Source organism: Triturus cristatus, chromosome 3_2 (assembly GCF_964204655.1).
Source record: "Triturus cristatus chromosome 3_2, aTriCri1.1, whole genome shotgun sequence".
Taxonomy (NCBI): domain Eukaryota; kingdom Metazoa; phylum Chordata; class Amphibia; order Caudata; family Salamandridae; genus Triturus; species Triturus cristatus.
Window position 1 is genome coordinate 101,138,760 of NC_140584.1, and position 23,157 is coordinate 101,161,916.

The following is a 23,157-nucleotide window of genomic DNA, read 5'->3' on the forward strand; positions in this document are numbered from 1 at the left end:
TACAGAATTTTCCTCCTACTCATAAGCTTCTATTTTTACCTATTTCGAGCAGGAAAATGACTCTAAACATACTTACTTTAGTTCCAAAAGTGATAATTCACATGCAATAGTCATTTACAGTCAAAAGATTAAACATTAAAAAGTCACCATTACTGACCATCTGGAGACAGTTCGACAGGTCCGGGGTCATTGTTTTTCATCAGAAATTGATTTTTTGGACTGTACAAAAAATGATTCAAAATGTCAATTGGATCGTGCCTCATGTTTAATAACCACATTTTAAAGCCTCACTGGGACCAAAATTGTCATTTTTACAGACTTTGACTCCTAATCAGAATCTTCTATTTTGACCTATTTCGGGCAGGATAATTACTCTAAACACACTTACTTTAGTTCCAAAAGTGATAATTCACATGCAATATTCATTTACAGTCAAAAGATTAAACATTAAAAAGTCACCATTACTGACCATCTGGAGACGGTTCGACAGGTCCGGGGTCATTGTTTTTCATCATAAAATTTATTTTTTTGACTGTACAAAAAATGATTCAAAATGTCAATTGGATCGTGCCTCATGTTTAATAACCACCTTATAAAGCCTCACAGTGACCAAAATTGCCATTTTACAGACTTTTCCTCCTACTCATAAGCTTCTATTTTTACCTATTTCGAGCAGGAAAATGACTCTAAACATACTTACTTTAGTTCCAAAAATGATAATTCACATGCAATAGTCATTTACAGTCAAAAGATTAAACATTAAAAAGTCACCATTACTGACCATCTGGAGACAGTTCGACAGGTCCAGGGTCATTGTTTTTCATCAGAAAATTGATTTTTTTGACTGTTCAAAAAATGATTCAAAATGTCAATTGGATCGTGCCTCATGTTTAATAACCACCTTTTAAAGCCTCACAGTGACCAAAATTGCCATTTTACAGACTCTTCCTCCTACTCATAAGCTTCTATTTTTACCTATTTCGAGCAGGAAAATGACTCTAAACACACTTACTTTAGTTCCAAAAGTGATAATTCACATGCAATAGTCATTTACAGTCAAAAGATTAAACATGAAAAAGTCACCATTACTGACCATCTTGAGACAGTTCGACAGGTCCGGGGTCATTGTTTTTCATCAGAAAATTGATTTTTTGGACTGTACAAAAAATGATTCAAAATGTCAATTGGATCGTGCCTCATGTTTAATAACCACCTTTTAAAGCCTCACTGGGATCAAAATTGTAATTTTTACAGACTTTGACTTCTAATCAGAATCTTCTATTTTGACCTATTTCGGGCAGGAAAATGACTCTAAACACACTTACTTTAGTTCCAAAAGTGTTAATTCACATGCAATAGTCATTTACAGTCAAAAGATTAAACATTAAAAAGTCACCATTACTGACCATCTGGAGACGGTTCGACTGGTCCGGGGTCATTGTTTTTCATCAGAATTGTGGTACTTTGGACTGTACAAAAAATGATTCAAAATATTAATTGGATTGTGCCTCATAATGAATAACCAATTTTCAAAGCCTCACAGTGACTAATATTGCCATTTTACAGACTTTTCCGCCTACTCATAAGCTTCTATTTTGACCTGTTTCAAGCAGGAAAATGACTCTAAACACACTTATTTCAGTTCCAAAAGTTAAAATTCATATGGAATAATCTGTTACAGTCAAAATATTAAACATTAAAAAGTCACCATTACTGACCATCTGGAGACAGTTCGACAGGTCCGGGGTCATTGTTTTTCATCATAAAATTATTTTTTTTGACTGTACAAAAAATGATTCAAAATGTCAATTGGATCGTGCCTCATGTTTAATAACCACCTTTTAAAGCCTCACAGTGACCAAAATTGCCATTTTACAGACTTTTCCTCCTACTCATAAGCTTCTATTTTTACCTATTTCGAGCAGGAAAATTACTCTAAACATACTTACTTTAGTTCCAAAAGTGATAATTCACATGCAATAGTCATTTACAGTCAAAAGATTAAACATTAAAAAGTCACCATTACTGACCATCTGGAGACAGTTCGACAGGTCCGGGGTCATTGTTTTTCATCAGAAAATTGATTTTTTGGACTGTACAAAAAATGATTCCAAATGTCAATTGGATCGTGCCTCATGTTTAATAACCACCTTTTAAAGCCTCACTGGGACCAAAATTGTCATTTTTACAGGATTTGACTCCTAATCAGAATCTTCTATTTTGACCTATTTCAGCCAGGAAAATGACTCTAAACACACTTACTTTAGTTCCAAAAGTGATAATTCACATGCAATAGTCATTTAGAGTCAAAAGATTAAACATTAAAAAGTCACCATTACTGACTATCTGGAGACTGTTCGACAGGTCCGGGGTCATTGTTTTTCATCAGAATTGTGGTACTTTGGACTGTACAAAAAATGATTCAAAATATTAATTGGATTGTGCCTCATAATGAATAACCAATTTTCAAAGCCTCACAGTGATTAATATTGCCATTTTACAGACTTTTCCGCCTACTCATAAGCTTCTATTTTGTCCTGTTTTGAGCAGGAAAATGACTCTAAACACACTTATTTTAGATCCAAAAGTGATAATTCACATGCAATAGTCATTAACAGTCAAAAGATTAAACATAACAAAAACTCACCAGTACTGACCATCTGGAGAAAGTTCGACAGGTCCAGAATCATCGTTTTTCATCAGAAAATTCATTTTTTGGACTCTACAAAAAATGATTCAAAATGTCAATTGGATCGGTCCTCATGTTGAATAACCCCTTTTAAAAAGCCTCACTGTGACCAAAATTGCCATTTTTACAGAATTTTCCTCCTACTCATAAGCTTCTATTTTGACCTATTTCAAGCAGGAAAAGGACTCTAAACACACTTATTTCAGTTCCAAAAGTTATAATTCATATACAATAATAATTTACAGTCAAAAGATTAAACATTAAAAAGTCACCATTACTGCCAATCTGGAGACAGTCCGACAGGTCCGGGGTCATTGTTTTACATCAGAAAATTGATTTTTTTGACTGTAAAAACAATGATTCAAAATGTCAATTGGATCGTGCCTCATGTTTAATAACCAATTTTCAAAGCCTCACAGTGACCAAAATTGCCATTTTACAGACTTTACCTACTACTCATTAGCTTCTATTTTTACCTATTTCGAGCAGAAAAATGACTCTAAACACACTTATTTCAGTTCCAAAAGTTATAATTCATATGCAATAGTCATTTACTGTCAAAAGATTAAACAAAAAAAAAATCACCATTACTGACCATCTGGAGAATGTTCGACAGGTCCGGGGTCATCGTTTTTCATCATAATTTCGGTATTTTGGACTGTACAATAAATTATTCAAAATATTAATTGGATTGTGCCTCATAATGAATATCCAATTTTCAAACCCTCACAGTGACCAAAATTGCCATTTTTACAGAATTTTCCTCCTACTCATAAGCTTCTATTTTTAACCTATTTCGAGCAGGAAAATGACTCTAAACATACTTACTTTAGTTCCAAAAGTGATAACTCACATGCAATAGTCATTTACAGTCAAAAGATTAAACATAAAAAAGTCACCATTACTGACCATCTGGAGACAGTTCGACAGGTCCGGGGTCATTGTTTTTCATCAGAAAATTGATTTTTTGGACTGTACAAAAAATGATTCAAAATGTCAATTGGATCGTGCCTCATGTTTAATAACCACCTTTTAAAGCCTCACTGGGACCAAAATTGTCATTTTTACAGACTTTGACTCCTTATCAGAATCTTCTATTTTGACCTATTTCGGGCAGGAAAATGACTCTAAACACACTTACTTTAGTTCCAAAAGTGATAATTAACATGCAATAGTCATTTACAGTCAAAAGATTAAACATTAAAAAGTCACCATTACTGACCATCTGGAGAGGGTTCGACAGGTCCGGTGTCATTGTTTTTCATCAGAATTTTTGTACTTTGGACTGTACAAAAAATGATTCAAAATATTAATTGGATTCTGCTTCATAATGAATAACCAATGTTCAAAGCCTCACAGTAACTAAAATTGCCATTTTACAGACTTTTCCGCCTACTCATAAGCTTCTATTTTGACCTGTTTTGAGCAGGAAAATGACTCTAAACACACTTATTTTAGATCCAAAAATGATAATTCACATGCAATAGTCATTTACAGTCAAAAGATTAAACATAAAAAAAACTCACCATTACTGACCTGTTTAACATCAGAATTTTGATATTTTGGACTGTAAAAAAAATGATTCAAAATGGAAATTGGATTGTGCCTCATAACGAATAACCAATTTTCAAAGCCTCACAGTGACCAAAATTGCCATTTTACAGACTTTACCTACTACTCATAAGCTTCTATTTTTACCTATTTCGAGCAGGAAAATGACTCTAAACACACTTATTTCAGTTCCAAAAGTTATAATTCATATGCAATAGTCATTTACTGTCAAAAGATTAAACAAAAAAAATCACCATTACTGACCATCTGGAGAATGTTCGACAGGTCCGGGGTCATTGTTTTTCATCATCATTTCGGTATTTTGGACTGTATAATAAATTATTCAAATTATTAATAGGATTGTGCCTCATAATGAATATCCAATTTTCAAAGCCTCACTGGGACCAAAATTGTCATTTTTACAGACTTTGACTCCTAATCAGAATCTTCTATTTTGACCTATTTCGGGCAGGAAACCGACTCTAAACACACTTACTTTAGTTCCAAAATTGTTAATTCACATGCAATAGTCATTTACAGTCAAAAGATTAAACATTAAAAAGTCACCATTACTGCCAATCTGGAGACAGTCCGACAGGTCCGGGGTCATTGTTTTTCATCAGAAAATTGATTTTTTGGACTGTACAAAAAATGATTCAAAACGTCAATTGGATCGTGCCTCATGTTTAATAACCACATTTTAAAGCCTCACTGGGACCAAAATTGTCATTTTTACAGACTTTGACTCCTAATCAGAATTTTCTATTTTGACCTATTTAGGGCAGGATAATTACTCTAAACACACTTACTTTAGTTCCAAAAGTGATAATTCACATGCAATAGTCATTTACAGTCAAAAGATTAAACATAAAAAGAACTCACCATTTCTGACCATCTGGAGAATGTTCGACAAAACCGGGGTCCCTGTTTAACATCAGAATTTTGATATTTTGGACTGTAAAAAAACTGATTCAAAATGTTAATTGGATTGTGCCTCATAACGAATAACCAATTTTCAAAGCCTCACAGTGACCAAAATTGCCATTTTACAGACTTTACCTACTAATCATAAGCTTCTATTTTTACCTATTTCGAGCAGGAAAATGACTCTAAACACACTTATTTCTGTTCCAAAAGTTATAATTCATATGCAATAGTCATTTACAGTCAAAAGATTAAACAAAAAAAATCACCATTACTGACCATCTGGAGAATGTTTGACAGGTCCGGGGTCATCGTTTTTCATCATAATTTCAGTATTTTGGACTGTACAATAAATGATTCAAAATATTAATTGGATTGTGCCTCATAATGAATAACCAATTTTCAAAGCCTCACAGTGACCAAAATTGCAATTTTACAGACTTTTCCAACAACTCAGAAGCTTCTATTTTGACCTATTTCAAGCAGGAAAATGACTCTAAACACACTTATTTTAGTTCCAATAGTGATAATTCACATGCAATAGTCATGGACAGTCAAAACATTAAACATAACAAAAACTCACTATTACTAACCATCTGGAGAATCTTCGACAGGTCCGGAATCATCGTTTTTCATCAGAAAATTCATTTTTTGGACTGTACAAAAAAAGGTTCAAAATGTCAATTGGATCGTGCCTCATGTTTAATAACCACCTTTTAAAGCCTCACAGTGACCAAAATTGCCATTTTACAGACTTTTCCTCCTACTCATAAGCTTCTATTTTTACCTATTTCGAGCAGGAAAATGACTCTAAACATACTTACTTTAGTTCCAAAAGTGATAATTCACATGCAATAGTCATTTACAGTCAAAAGATTAAACATTAAAAAGTGACCATTACTGACCATCTGGAGACAGTTCGACAGGTCCGGGGTCATCGTTTTTCATCATAATTTCGGTATTTTGGACTGTACAATAAATGATTCAAAATATTAAATGGATTGTACCTCATAATGAATAACCAATTTTCAAAGCCTCACAGTGACCAAAATTGCAATTTTACAGACTTTTCCTACTACTCAGAAGCTTCTATTTCGACCTATTTCAAGCAGGAAAATGACTCTAAACACACTTATTTCAGTTCCAATAGTGATAATTCACATGCAATAGTCATGTACAGTCAAAAGATTAAACATAACAAAAACTTACCATTACTGACCATCTGGAGAATGTTCGACAGGTCTGGGGTCATCGTTTTTCATCATAATTTCGGTATTTTGGACTGTATAATAAATGATTCAAAATATTAATTCGATTGTGCCTCATAATGACTAACCAATTTTCAAAGCCTCACAGTGACCAAAATTGCAATTTTACAGACTTTTCCTACTACTCAGAAGCTTCTATTTTGACCTATTTCAAGCAGGAAAATGACTCTAAACACATCTATTTTAGTTCCAATAGTGATAATTCACATGCAATAGTCATGTAGAGTCAAAAGATTAAACATACCAAAAACTCAGCATTACTTACCATCTGGAGAATCTTCGACAGGTCCGGGGTCATCGTTTTTCATCATAATTTTGGAATTTTGGACTGTACAATAAATGATTCAAAAAATTAATTGGATTGTGCCTCATAATGAATAACCAATTTTCAAAGCCTCACAGTGACCAAAATTGCAATTTTACTGACTTTTCCTACTACTCAGAAGCTTCTATTTTTACCTATTTCGAGCAGGAAAATGACTCGAAACACACTTATTTTAGTTCCAAAAGTGATAATTCACATGCAATAGTCATTAACAGACAAAAGATGAAACATAACAAAAACTCACCATTACTGACCATCTGGAGAAAGTTCGACAGGTCCGAAATCATCGTTTTTCATCAGAAAATTCATTTTTTGGACTGTACAAAAAACAGGTTCAAAATGTCAATTGGATCGTGCCTCATGTTTAATAACCACCTTTTAAAGCCTCACAGTGACCAAAATTGCCATTTTACAGACTTTTCCTCCTACTCATAAGCTTCTATTTTTACCTATTTCGAGCAGGAAAATGACTCTAAACATACTTACTTTAGTTCCAAAAGTGATAATTCACATGCAATAGTAATTTACAGTCAAAAGATTAAACATTAAAAAGTGACCATTACTGACCATCTGGAGACAGTTCGACAGGTCCGGGGTCATCGTTTTTCATCATAATTTCGGTATTTTGGACTGTACAATAAATGATTCAAAATATTAATTGGATTGTACCTCATAATGAATAACCAATTTTCAAAGCCTCACAGTGACCAAAATTGCAATTTTACAGACTTTTCCTACTACTCAGAAGCTTCTATTTCGACCTATTTCAAGCAGGAAAATGACTCTAAACACACTTATTTTAGTTCCAATAGTGATAATTCACATGCAATAGTCATGTACAGTCAAAAGATTAAACATAACAAAAACTTACCATTACTGACCATCTGGAGAATGTTCGACAGGTCCGGGGTCATCGTTTTTCATCATAATTTCGGTATTTTGGACTGTATAATAAATGATTCAAAATATTAATTCGATTGTGCCTCATAATGACTTACCAATTTTCAAAGCCTCACAGTGACCAAAATTGCAATTTTACAGACTTTTCCTACTACTCAGAAGCTTCTATTTTGACCTATTTCAAGCAGGAAAATGACTCTAAACACACTTCTTTTAGTTCCAATAGTGATAATTCACATGCAATAGTCATGTACAGTCAAAAGATTAAACATAACAAAAACTCACCATTACTGACCATCTGGAGAATCTTCGACAGGTCCGGGGTCATCATTTTTCATCATAATTTTGGTATTTTGGACTGTACAATAAATGATTCAAAATATTAATTGGATTGTGCCTCATAATGAATAACCAATTTTCAAAGCCTCACAGTGACTAAAATTGCCATTTTACAGACTTTTCCTCCTACTCATAAGCTTCTATTTTTACCTATTTCGGGCAGGAAAATGACTCTAAACACACTTATTTCAGTTCCAAAAGTGATAATTCACATGCAATAGTCATTAACAGTCAAAGGATTAAACATAACAAAAACGAACAAGTTACTTACCTTCGGTAACGCTTTTTCTGGTGGATACAGTATCTGCCTGTGGATTCCTCACCTTGTGAATATCCCCTGCGCCAGCAACATTCGGAAACTTTTGTAGCAGTCCACGCCGATGAGGTCGAAGACGACGTCACAGAGGCACGGCTCCGCTCGCGACTCCGCTGACGTCACCGGCTCCATAAGAAGACCTCCTCGGCGTGATGACGTCAGTTCCGCCCCTTTTTTCCGTGCCTTCGAGGCACACGGACGGACCGACAGCAATATATACACAGTATACACAGTACACGATATGCAAATCAACACACACAGTGTGGAAAATAAGAAACAACATAATGCCCTTGACAGTAAAAACACATTTGAAATACCATCAACAGAATTGCAGGTATAGAAGGATGGACAACGGGGAGGCGGGTGGGTCAGTGAGGAATCCACAGGCAGATACTGTATCCACCAGAAAAAGCGTTACCGAAGGTAAGTAACTTGTTCTTCTGATGGATACATCTGCCAGTGAATTCCTCACCTTGTGAATAGATTCCACAGCAGTCCCCACTCCCGGAGGAGGGTGTCCATCCCCCTATACCAGAAAATCCTGAAGGACGGAACGAACAAAATGTCCGTCCCTCCTCACCTCGGTGTCCAAGCAATAATGTTTTGCAAAGGTGTGAAGGGAGGCCCAAGTTGCCGCCCTACAAATGTCCCCCACAGGAACACCCCTAGATAAGGCAGATGTAGAAGACTTTGCCCTGGTAGAATGAGCCCTCAACCCCTCCGGAGGCTCCTTACCAGCTAGGGAGTAGCAGATCTTGATGCATAGTACAATCCATCTGGAAAGGGTGCGCTTGTGCACCGCACGACCCTTTCTGCAGCCAGCAAAACCCACAAAGAGCTGGTCATCAATCCTGTAGTCTTTTGACCTGTCCAGGTAGAAGCTCACCGCCCTCTTAGGGTCCAAGCGGTGAAGTCTCTCCTCCTCCTTGGAAGGGTGAGGGGGAGGATAGAAGGAAGGAAGGGTAACGGACTGCCCCAGATGGAAAGGAGTTACCACCTTAGGCAAAAACGCAGCCCTGGTCCTGAGTACCATTCGTTCAGCATGAATGGTCAAGAATGGGGGCTTCGAACTTAGAGCTTGAAGCTCACTTACCCTCCTTGCCGAGGTAATTGCAACGAGGAATACCGTCTTAAAAGACAAGAGCCTCAAGGGACACTTGTGTAAGGGTTCGAAGGGAGAACCCATGAGATAGGTTAAGACAAGGTTTAAGTCCCATTGAGGCACAATAAATGGAGTAGGAGGAAATTTGTTTGTAAGGCCCTTTATAAAACGAAGAACAAAAACAAAGGAAAGCCGATAGAGCCGATAAATAGCCTTTCACAGTAGCCACAGCAAAGCCTTGCTGGGCAAGAGAAAGAGCAAACTGTAGAATATTAGACAGACAAGCCTTTAAGGGATCAATGGATCTCTCCCCACACCAGAGAACAAATTTAGACCACCTATATGAATAAATAGATTTGGTGGAGTGTCGCCTGGCCGATAAAATAACATCCACCACATCCGGCGGGAGAGAGAATGAACTCAGGTTGCCCCGTTCAATCTCCAGACATGAAGGTGTAAGGTCTGGAGGTGGGGGTGTAGAACCTGCCCCTCTGACTGCGAGAGGAGGTCTGCCCTCAGCGGGAGATGGAGCAGAGGGCACGAGGAGAGGTGGAGAAGATCTGTGTACCACACCCTTCTTGGCCAATCCGGGGCGACCAATATAACTTGGGCCCGGTCTTGGCGAACCTTCCTCAGAACCCGAGGAATCAAGGGTATGGGAGGAAACGCGTAAAGAAGTCGTGAGCCCCAACTCAACTGAAACGCGTCCCCCAAAGCTCCCTGCATCGGATACTGGAGACTGCAGAATGACGGGCAGTGCGCGTTCTCGCGGGTGGCAAACAGATCCACCCGAGGAGTTCCCCACGTCCGAAAGACGTAACGAACCACCTCCGGATGGAGCCTCCACTCGTGGTCGGCGGAGAACTGCCGACTGAGACTTTCCGCACGCACGTTCAGCACCCCAGCCAGATGATTTGCCATCAGACAAATCCGATGGTCCTGAACCCAGGACCACAGACGCAGAGCCTCTCTGCAGAGACAGAGAGACCCCACTCCTCCCTGTTTGTTTATATACCACATCGCGGTCGTGTTGTCCGTCAGGACTTGAATAGACTGACCGCAAAGGGAAGGGAGGAAGGCCTTGAGCGCCAAGCGAATCGCCCGCAATTCCAGAAGGTTGATGTGCAACAACCTTTCCTCTGGAGACCAAAGACCCTTGATCTCCAGATCCCCCAGATGAGCACCCCACCCTAGGGTGGATGCATCCGTTATCACTGTGGCCACCGATGGAGGTAGATGGAAGGGCTTTCCTTGAGACAGATTGCCCTCCACGCTCCACCAAGATAGATCCGCTGCAGTTTCTCTGGAGATCCTCACAGACTCCCTGAGATCTCCCTTGTGCTGATACCACTGCTTGCGGAGGCACCACTGGAGCGCCCTCATGTGCCAGCGTGCATGGTTGACCAACAGGATGCAGGAGGCGAACAGACCGAGCAGGCGAAGGACCCTCAGAACTGGAACAACCGCTCCGTTGTAAAATAAAGGAATCATTTCCTGTATGTCGAGAATCCTTTGAGGAGGAGGGAATGCTCGACACACAGTAGTGTCCAGTACCGCCCCTATGAACAGGTTGCGCTGAGAGGGCACCAGGTGAGATTTGGGCACATTGATCGAAAAACCCAATTTGTACAACAGCCGAGTTGTAACCTGCAGATGACGGAGCACCTTCTCCGACGACTCCGCCTTGATCAGCCAGTCGTCTAAATAGGGGAAAACCGAAATCCCCGACCTTCTGAGATGGGCTGCCACCACCGCCATCACCTTTGTGAAGACTCGAGGCGCCGAAGTAAGACCAAACAGGAGGACCGCAAACTGATAATGTTGCGATCCCACCGTGAACCGGAGATACTTCCTGTGCGACTCCAGGATGGGGATGTGGAAATATGCATCCTGCAAGTCGAGCAACACCATCCAATCCTCCTGATTCAGCGCCTGAAGAACCTGCGCAAGAGTGAGCATCTTGAACTTCTCCTGTTTCAGGTAGAAGTTCAAGATTCTGAGGTCCAATATCGGACGCAATCTGCCGTCCTTTTTCGGAATCAGGAAATACCGGGAGTAGCATCCCTGACCCCTCTCCTGCTCTGGGACCACCTCTATCGCACCTTTTTGAAACAACTTCAGGACTTCCTCCTGCAGGAGAAGACGGTGGTCCTCCGAGCAAGCACCTTGGCAAGGAGGGTAATTCGGAGGGAATTCCCGAAAGGGAAGGGCGTAACCATTTTCCACAAGATCTAGAACCCAGAGATCTGTAGTTACAGACTCCCAATCTTGTAGAAAATGGGTAAGCCGGCCCCCCACAGGACCAACATGATCCGGAATGTCGAATCTAGGGCTGTTTTGCGGTGGTGGGAGGGGCTGAGGAAGAGGAAGAGGAGGAGGAGAGCTGACGGCCACGTGAGCGACCTCTAAGTCTTCCTCTATATCCCTTGGACTGTGAGCCTTGCTGCTGCTGTTGCTGCTGCTGCTGTGTTGGTCTGTAGGAACGAAAACTCGCCTTTCCAAAGCCTCTGTACCTCTTGAAAGTACCTCTCGGCTGGGATTGAAGGCCCAACGACCTAGCCGTAGCCTTACCCTCTTTGAAGCGCTCGAGAGCAGCATCAGCCTTCTTCCCGAACAGACCAGACCCATCAAAAGGTAAGTCCAACAAAGCTGACTGAACATCCGAAGAGAATTCAGAGGACTTTAGCCATGCACCCCTCCTGGTGGCGACAGAAGACCCCATGACCCTGGCAACTGAGTCCGCCGTATCCAGGCCACTCTGAATAACCTGGCGAGCAGCCGCCCGGGCATCCGACAGCACTTCATTGAAGCCTCCTCTATCCTCCTCTGACAGCTTTGGCGCCAACTTTTTAGCAGAGTCCATAAGCGCATGGATATAGCGCCCCAACAAACAAGTCGCATTTGAAGATTTCAATGCCATACTGGCCGAAGAAAAAACCTTCTTGGCCGATTGGTCCACCTTCTTTGCCTCCCTGTCCCCCGGGACTTGAGGAAATGCCCCTTTCGACCGTCCAGAACAAGCAGCCTGAACTACTAGGCTTTCAGGCGAAGGGTGAGAAGATAAAAAGTCAGGATCCCCTGGAGCCACCCTATATCTTCTTGCAACCACCTTGGAGACTGCCGGGGCTGAGAAAGGTTTGCGCCATACATCCAGCACAGGTTCCAAAATCGCCTCGTTCAAAGGCAACAGAGGCTCTGAGACTGCAGTTGGGGAATGCAACACCTCAGTCAAAATATTGGACTTGAATTCCGTGGATGGCAATTGAAGGTCCAACAACTCCGCAACCTTTCTAATCACCGCATGATAGGGTGCTGCGTCTTTAGAGGGTTCATCCGATGGCGGAGTGATCTCCCACTCCGGAGACAAATCCAAACCACTTGCCTCCTTTAACTCGTCGAACACCTCATCAGATTCGACCAATTCCCCTTCTTCAGCCTCTTCCAATAGAAAACGTCTCTCCTCCAGCACTCTGTGCGCCTCCCTTCTCGAACGGATCCGCACCTGCGGCGTCGGCGGCGCCGTATTCGAATCCGACGGCGCCGGCAGCGGCGTCGAACGCAGATCAACTGGAGCAGCCGGCGTCGAACGATGTCGGGTCGGCGCCGGTGAAGAAGGAAGCGGCGTCGATGTTCTCGGCGCCGGCAGCTGCCAAGACGGCGTCGCTGGGAAGAACGGCATAAATGGTGCTTGAGGGTAAACCTGCGGCACACCCAGATTGAAAGCCATCGGACCCATCGGACCCATAGGTGCACCAGAGGTATACATGGCCCGAGAGAACACCCCATACACCGCATTGAGATACTGCGAGGGGTCCTGACCTGGATTTGGGAAAGCAGGATACTGGTCAGGAAGCACCGGACTCGGGCCTGACGGCGCCGACGGTGGAACAAGCGGCGTCACAGACTCACCCGGAGCCTGATGATCCTCATCCTCGGCCGGAGTCGGAGACGGAGCCGCAGGACTCGCAGGAACCGGAGATTGAACCGGCACCGGAGAGGACACCGGCAACGGGGATTCAGCTGGAGCCGGAGAAGACGGAGTCGGAGGCGAAGCCGGGACAGGAGAGGGAGACACTGACTCTCTTCGACGCCGAACTGGCGATCTCGACTTTGACGTCGAAGCTTTATGATGCGACGAATGTCTCCTCTTTTTCTTATGCTTCTTGCTCTTGGAAGCATGTCCCGAAGTCGACTTGGAAGCCGACCTCGACCTGGATCTCCTTTTACCTCTTTTCTCTTTTTTCTTCATCCGGGCGATAAAGAGTTTTGCCTCTCTCTCCTTAAGAGCCTTCGAGCTCATTTTCCTGCAACTCGAACATCCTCCGACATCATGGTCCAAGGACAAACACCAAACGCAATCGTCGTGCGGGTCGGTGATGGACATGTGCTTGCCACATTCCCGGCAAGGCTTAAACCCAGACTTCCTTGTCGACATTTTCAGAAGATAGACAGAGAAATCCAGAAAACATACAAAGTAACCAGAACAGCTACCAGTAACGATTCCCGAAATCCGTTGGCGTCGTCGGCGCGGAAAAAAGGGAACTGACGTCATCACGCCGAGGAGGTCTTCTTATGGAGCCGGTGACGTCAGCGGAGTCGCGAGCGGAGCCGTGCCTCTGTGACGTCGTCTTCCACCTCATCGGCATGGACTGCTACAAAAGTTTCCGAATGTTGCTGGCGCAGGGGATATTCACAAGGTGAGGAATCCACTGGCAGATGAATCCATCAGAATCATCATTACTGACCATCTGGAGAAAGTTCGACAGGTCCGGAATCATCGTTTTTCATCAGAAAATTCATTTTTTGGACTCTACAAAAAATGATTCAAAATGTCAATTGGATCGTCCCTCATGTTGAATAACCCCTTTTTCAAAGCCTCACAGTGACCAAAATTGCACTTTTACAGACTTTTCCTACTACTCAGAAGCTTCTATTTTGACCTATTTCAAGCAGGAAAATGACTCTAAACACACTTATTTTAGTTCCAATAGTGATAATTCACATACAATAGTCATGTAGAGTCAAAAGATTAAACATAACAAAAAATCACCATTACTGACCATCTGGAGAATCTTCGACAGGTCCGGGGTCATCGTTTTTCATCATAATTTCGGTATTTTGGACTGTACAATAAATGATTCAAAAAATGAATTGGATTGTGCCTCATAATGAATAACCAATTTTCAAAGCCTCACAGTGACCAAAATTGCAATTTTACAGACTTTTCCTACTACTCAGAAGCTTCTATTTTGACCTATTTCAAGCAGGAAAATGACTCTAAACACACTTATTTTAGTTCCAATAGTGATAATTCACATGCAATAGTCATGTACAGTCAAGAGATTAAACATAACAAAAACTCACCATTACTGACCATCTGGGGAATGTTCGACAGGTCCGGGGTCATTGTTTTTCATCAGAATTTTGGTACTTTTGACTGTACAAAAAATGATTCAAAATATTAATTGGATTGTGCCTCATAATGAATAACCAATTTTCAAAGCCTCACAGTGACTAAAATTGCCATTTTACAGACTTTTCCGCCTACTCATAAGCTTCTATTTTGACCTGTTTTGAGCAGGAAAATGACTCTAAACACACTTATTTTAGATCCAAAAGTGATAATTCACATGCAATAGTCATTAACTGTCAAAAGATTAAACATAACAAAAACTCACCATTACAGACCATCTGGAGAAAGTTCGACAGGTCTGGAATCATCGTTTTTCATCAGAAAATTCATTTTTTGGACTCTACAAAAAATGATTCAAAATGTCAATTGGATCGTCCCTCATGTTGAATAACCCCTTTTTAAAAGCCTCACTGTGACCAAAATTGCCATTTTTACAGAATTTTCCTCCTACTCATAAGCTTCTATTTTTACCTATTTCGAACAGGACAATGATTCTAAACATACTTACTTTAGTTCCAAAAGTGATAATTCACATGCAATAGTCATTTACAGTCAAAAGATTAAACATAACAAAAACTCACCATTACTGACCATCTGGAGAAAGTTCGACAGGTCCGGAATCATCGTTTTTCATCAGAAAATTCATTTTTTGGACTCTACAAAAAATGATTCAAAATGTCAATTGGATCGTCCTTCATGTTGAATAACCCCTTTTTAAAAGCCTCACAGTGACCAAAATTACAATTTTACAGACTTTTCCTACTACTCAGAAGCTTCTATTTTGACATATTTCAAGCAGGAAAATGACTCTAAACACACTTATTTTAGTTCCAATAGTGATAATTCACATGCAATAGTCATGTAGAGTCAAAAGATTAAACATAACAAAAACTCACCATTACTGACCATCTGGAGAATCTTTGACAGGTCCGGGGTCATCGTTTTTCATCATAATTTTGGTATTTTGGACTGTACAATAAATGATTCAAAATGTCAATTGGATCGTGCCTCATGTTTAATAACCACGTTTTAAAGCCTCACTGGGACCAAAGTTGTCATTTTTACAGACTTTGACTCCTAATCAGAATCTTCTATTTTGACCTATTTCGGGCAGGAAAATGACTCTAAACACACTGACTTTAGTTCCAAAAGTGATAATTCACATGCAATAGTCATTTACAGTCAAAAGATTAAACATTAAAAAGTCACCATTACTGACCATCTGGAGACTGTTCGACATGTCCGGGGTCATTGTTTTTCATCAGAATTGTGGTACTTTGGACTGTACAAAAAATGATTCAAAATATTAATTGGATTGTGCCTCATAATGTATAACCAATTTTCAAAGCCTCACAGTGACTAAAATTGCCATTTTACAGACTTTTCCGCCTACTCTTAAGCTTCTATTTTGACCTGTTTCAAGCAGGAATATGACTCTAAACACACTTATTTCAGTTCCAAAAGTTAAAAATCATATGGAAAAATCATTTACAGTCAAAAGATTAAACAATAAAAAGTCACCATTACTGACCATCTGGAGACAGTTCGACAGGTCCCGGGTCATTGTTTTTCATCAGAATTTTGGTACTTTTGACTGTACAAAAAATGATTCAAAATATTAATTGGATTGTGCCTCATAATGAATAACCAATTTTCAAAGCCTCATAGTGACTAAAATTGCCATTTTACAGACTTTTCCGCCTACTCATAAGCTTCTATTTTGACCTGTTTTGAGCAGGAAAATGACTCTAAACACACTTATTTTAGATCCAAAAGTGATAATTCACATGCAATAGTCATTAACTGTCAAAAGATTAAACATAACAAAAACTCACCATTACAGACCATCTGGAGAAAGTTCGACAGGTCCGGAATCATCGTTTTTCATCAGAAAATTCATTTTTTGGACTCTACAAAAAATGATTCAAAATGTCAATTGGATCGTCCTTCATGTTGAATAACCCCTTTTTAAAAGCCTCACAGTGACCAAAATTACAATTTTACAGACTTTTCCTACTACTCAGAAGCTTCTATTTTGACATATTTCAAGCAGGAAAATGACTCTAAACACACTTATTTTAGTTCCAATAGTGATAATTCACATGCAATAGTCATGTAGAGTCAAAAGATTAAACATAACAAAAACTCACCATTACTGACCATCTGGAGAATCTTTGACAGGTCCGGGGTCATCGTTTTTCATCATAATTTTGGTATTTTGGACTGTACAATAAATGATTCAAAATGTCAATTGGATCGTGCCTCATGTTTAATAACCAATTTTCAAAGCCTCACAGTGACCAAAATTGCCATTTTACAGACTTTACCTACTACTCATTAGCTTCTATTTTTACCTATTTCGAGCAGAAAAATGACTCTAAACACACTTATTTCAGTTCCAAAAGTTATAATTCATATGCAATAGTCATTTACTGTCAAAAGATTAAACAAAAAAAAAATCACCATTACTGACCATCTGGAGAATGTTCGACAGGTCCGGGGTCATCGTTTTTCATCATAATTTCGGTATTTTGGACTGTACAATAAATTATTCAAAATATTAATTGGATTGTGCCTCATAATGAATATCCAATTTTCAAACCCTCACAGTGACCAAAATTGCCATTTTTACAGAATTTTCCTCCTACTCATAAGCTTCTATTTTTAACCTATTTCGAGCAGGAAAATGACTCTAAACATACTTACTTTAGTTCCAAAAGTGATAACTCACATGCAATAGTCATTTACAGTCAAAAGATTAAACATAAAAAAGTCACCATTACTGACCATCTGGAGACAGTTCGACAGGTCCGGGGTCATTGTTTTTCATCAGAAAATTGATTTTTTGGACTGTACAAAAAATGATTCAAAATGTCAATTGGATCGTGCCTCATGTTTAATAACCACCTTTTAAAGCCTCACTGGGACCAAAATTGTCATTTTTACAGACTTTGACTCCTTATCAGAATCTTCTATTTTGACCTATTTCGGGCAGGAAAATGACTCTAAACACACTTACTTTAGTTCCAAAAGTGATAATTCACATGCAATAGTCATTTACAGTCAAAAGATTAAACATTAAAAAGTCACCATTACTGACCATCTGGAGAGGGTTCGACAGGTCCGGTGTCATTGTTTTTCCTCAGAATTTTTGTACTTTGGACTGTACAAAAAATGATTCAAAATATTAATTGGATTCTGCTTCATAATGAATAACCAATGTTCAAAGCCTCACAGTAACTAAAATTGCCATTTTACAGACTTTTCCGCCTACTCATAAGCTTCTATTTTGACCTGTTTTGAGCAGGAAAATGACTCTAAACACACTTATTTTAGATCCAAAAATGATAATTCACATGCAATAGTCATTTACAGTCAAAAGATTAAACATAAAAAAAACTCACCATTACTGACCTGTTTAACATCAGAATTTTGATATTTTGGACTGTAAAAAAAATGATTCAAAATGGAAATTGGATTGTGCCTCATAACGAATAACCAATTTTCAAAGCCTCACAGTGACCAAAATTGCCATTTTACAGACTTTACCTACTACTCATAAGCTTCTATTTTTACCTATTTCGAGCAGGAAAATGACTCTAAACACACTTATTTCAGTTCCAAAAGTTATAATTCATATGCAATAGTCATTTACTGTCAAAAGATTAAACAAAAAAAATCACCATTACTGACCATCTGGAGAATGTTCGACAGGTCCGGGGTCATTGTTTTTCATCATAATTTCGGTATTTTGGACTGTATAATAAATGATTCAAATTATTAATAGGATTGTGCCTCATAATGAATATCCAATTTTCAAAGCCTCACAGTGACCAAAATTGCAATTTTAGAGACTTTTCCTACTACTCAGAAGCTTCTATTTTGACCTATTTCGAGCAGGAAAATGACTCTAAACACACTTATTTTAGTTCCAATAGTGACAATTCATATGCAATAGTCATTTACAGTCAAAAGATTAAACAAAAAAAAAATCACCATTACTGACCATCTGGAGAATGTTCGACAGGTCCGGGGTCATCGTCTTTCATCATAATTTCGGTATTTTGGACTGTACAATAAATTATTCAAAATATTAATTGGATTGTGCCTCATAATGAATATCCAATTTTCAAAGCCTCACAGTGACCAAAATTGCCATTTTTACAGAATTTTCCTCCTACTCATAAGCTTCTATTTTTACCTATTTCGAGCAGGAAAATGACTCTAAACATACTTACTTTAGTTCCAAAAGTGATAATTCACATGCAATAGTCATTTACAGTCAAAAGATTAAACATTAAAAAGTCACCATTACTGACCATCTGGAGACAGTTCGACAGGTCCGGGGTCATTGTTTTTCATCAGAAATTGATTTTTTGGACTGTACAAAAAATGATTCAAAATGTCAATTGGATCGTGCCTCATGTTTAATAACCACATTTTAAAGCCTCACTGGGACCAAAATTGTCATTTTTACAGACTTTGACTCCTAATCAGAATCTTCTATTTTGACCTATTTCGGGCAGGATAATTACTCTAAACACACTTACTTTAGTTCCAAAAGTGATAATTCACATGCAATATTCATTTACAGTCAAAAGATTAAACATTAAAAAGTCACCATTACTGACCATCTGGAGACGGTTCGACAGGTCCGGGGTCATTGTTTTTCATCATAAAATTTATTTTTTTGACTGTACAAAAAATGATTCAAAATGTCAATTGGATCGTGCCTCATGTTTAATAACCACCTTATAAAGCCTCACAGTGACCAAAATTGCCATTTTACAGACTTTTCCTCCTACTCATAAGCTTCTATTTTTACCTATTTCGAGCAGGAAAATGACTCTAAACATACTTACTTTAGTTCCAAAAATGATAATTCACATGCAATAGTCATTTACAGTCAAAAGATTAAACATTAAAAAGTCACCATTACTGACCATCTGGAGACAGTTCGACAGGTCCAGGGTCATTGTTTTTCATCAGAAAATTGATTTTTTTGACTGTTCAAAAAATGATTCAAAATGTCAATTGGATCGTGCCTCATGTTTAATAACCACCTTTTAAAGCCTCACAGTGACCAAAATTGCCATTTTACAGACTCTTCCTCCTACTCATAAGCTTCTATTTTTACCTATTTCGAGCAGGAAAATGACTCTAAACACACTTACTTTAGTTCCAAAAGTGATAATTCACATGCAATAGTCATTTACAGTCAAAAGATTAAACATGAAAAAGTCACCATTACTGACCATCTTGAGACAGTTCGACAGGTCCGGGGTCATTGTTTTTCATCAGAAAATTGATTTTTTGGACTGTACAAAAAATGATTCAAAATGTCAATTGGATCGTGCCTCATGTTTAATAACCACCTTTTAAAGCCTCACTGGGATCAAAATTGTAATTTTTACAGACTTTGACTTCTAATCAGAATCTTCTATTTTGACCTATTTCGGGCAGGAAAATGACTCTAAACACACTTACTTTAGTTCCAAAAGTGTTAATTCACATGCAATAGTCATTTACAGTCAAAAGATTAAACATTAAAAAGTCACCATTACTGACCATCTGGAGACGGTTCGACTGGTCCGGGGTCATTGTTTTTCATCAGAATTGTGGTACTTTGGACTGTACAAAAAATGATTCAAAATATTAATTGGATTGTGCCTCATAATGAATAACCAATTTTCAAAGCCTCACAGTGACTAATATTGCCATTTTACAGACTTTTCCGCCTACTCATAAGCTTCTATTTTGACCTGTTTCAAGCAGGAAAATGACTCTAAACACACTTATTTCAGTTCCAAAAGTTAAAATTCATATGGAATAATCTGTTACAGTCAAAATATTAAACATTAAAAAGTCACCATTACTGACCATCTGGAGACAGTTCGACAGGTCCGGGGTCATTGTTTTTCATCATAAAATTATTTTTTTTGACTGTACAAAAAATGATTCAAAATGTCAATTGGATCGTGCCTCATGTTTAATAACCACCTTTTAAAGCCTCACAGTGACCAAAATTGCCATTTTACAGACTTTTCCTCCTACTCATAAGCTTCTATTTTTACCTATTTCGAGCAGGAAAATTACTCTAAACATACTTACTTTAGTTCCAAAAGTGATAATTCACATGCAATAGTCATTTACAGTCAAAAGATTAAACATTAAAAAGTCACCATTACTGACCATCTGGAGACAGTTCGACAGGTCCGGGGTCATTGTTTTTCATCAGAAAATTGATTTTTTGGACTGTACAAAAAATGATTCCAAATGTCAATTGGATCGTGCCTCATGTTTAATAACCACCTTTTAAAGCCTCACTGGGACCAAAATTGTCATTTTTACAGGATTTGACTCCTAATCAGAATCTTCTATTTTGACCTATTTCAGCCAGGAAAATGACTCTAAACACACTTACTTTAGTTCCAAAAGTGATAATTCACATGCAATAGTCATTTAGAGTCAAAAGATTAAACATTAAAAAGTCACCATTACTGACTATCTGGAGACTGTTCGACAGGTCCGGGGTCATTGTTTTTCATCAGAATTGTGGTACTTTGGACTGTACAAAAAATGATTCAAAATATTAATTGGATTGTGCCTCATAATGAATAACCAATTTTCAAAGCCTCACAGTGATTAATATTGCCATTTTACAGACTTTTCCGCCTACTCATAAGCTTCTATTTTGTCCTGTTTTGAGCAGGAAAATGACTCTAAACACACTTATTTTAGATCCAAAAGTGATAATTCACATGCAATAGTCATTAACAGTCAAAAGATTAAACATAACAAAAACTCACCAGTACTGACCATCTGGAGAAAGTTCGACAGGTCCAGAATCATCGTTTTTCATCAGAAAATTCATTTTTTGGACTCTACAAAAAATGATTCAAAATGTCAATTGGATCGGTCCTCATGTTGAATAACCCCTTTTAAAAAGCCTCACTGTGACCAAAATTGCCATTTTTACAGAATTTTCCTCCTACTCATAAGCTTCTATTTTGACCTATTTCAAGCAGGAAAAGGACTCTAAACACACTTATTTCAGTTCCAAAAGTTATAATTCATATACAATAATAATTTACAGTCAAAAGATTAAACATTAAAAAGTCACCATTACTGCCAATCTGGAGACAGTCCGACAGGTCCGGGGTCATTGTTTTACATCAGAAAATTGATTTTTTTGACTGTAAAAACAATGATTCAAAATGTCAATTGGATCGTGCCTCATGTTTAATAACCAATTTTCAAAGCCTCACAGTGACCAAAATTGCCATTTTACAGACTTTACCTACTACTCATTAGCTTCTATTTTTACCTATTTCGAGCAGAAAAATGACTCTAAACACACTTATTTCAGTTCCAAAAGTTATAATTCATATGCAATAGTCATTTACTGTCAAAAGATTAAACAAAAAAAAAATCACCATTACTGACCATCTGGAGAATGTTCGACAGGTCCGGGGTCATCGTTTTTCATCATAATTTCGGTATTTTGGACTGTACAATAAATTATTCAAAATATTAATTGGATTGTGCCTCATAATGAATATCCAATTTTCAAACCCTCACAGTGACCAAAATTGCCATTTTTACAGAATTTTCCTCCTACTCATAAGCTTCTATTTTTAACCTATTTCGAGCAGGAAAATGACTCTAAACATACTTACTTTAGTTCCAAAAGTGATAACTCACATGCAATAGTCATTTACAGTCAAAAGATTAAACATAAAAAAGTCACCATTACTGACCATCTGGAGACAGTTCGACAGGTCCGGGGTCATTGTTTTTCATCAGAAAATTGATTTTTTGGACTGTACAAAAAATGATTCAAAATGTCAATTGGATCGTGCCTCATGTTTAATAACCACCTTTTAAAGCCTCACTGGGACCAAAATTGTCATTTTTACAGACTTTGACTCCTTATCAGAATCTTCTATTTTGACCTATTTCGGGCAGGAAAATGACTCTAAACACACTTACTTTAGTTCCAAAAGTGATAATTAACATGCAATAGTCATTTACAGTCAAAAGATTAAACATTAAAAAGTCACCATTACTGACCATCTGGAGAGGGTTCGACAGGTCCGGTGTCATTGTTTTTCATCAGAATTTTTGTACTTTGGACTGTACAAAAAATGATTCAAAATATTAATTGGATTCTGCTTCATAATGAATAACCAATGTTCAAAGCCTCACAGTAACTAAAATTGCCATTTTACAGACTTTTCCGCCTACTCATAAGCTTCTATTTTGACCTGTTTTGAGCAGGAAAATGACTCTAAACACACTTATTTTAGATCCAAAAATGATAATTCACA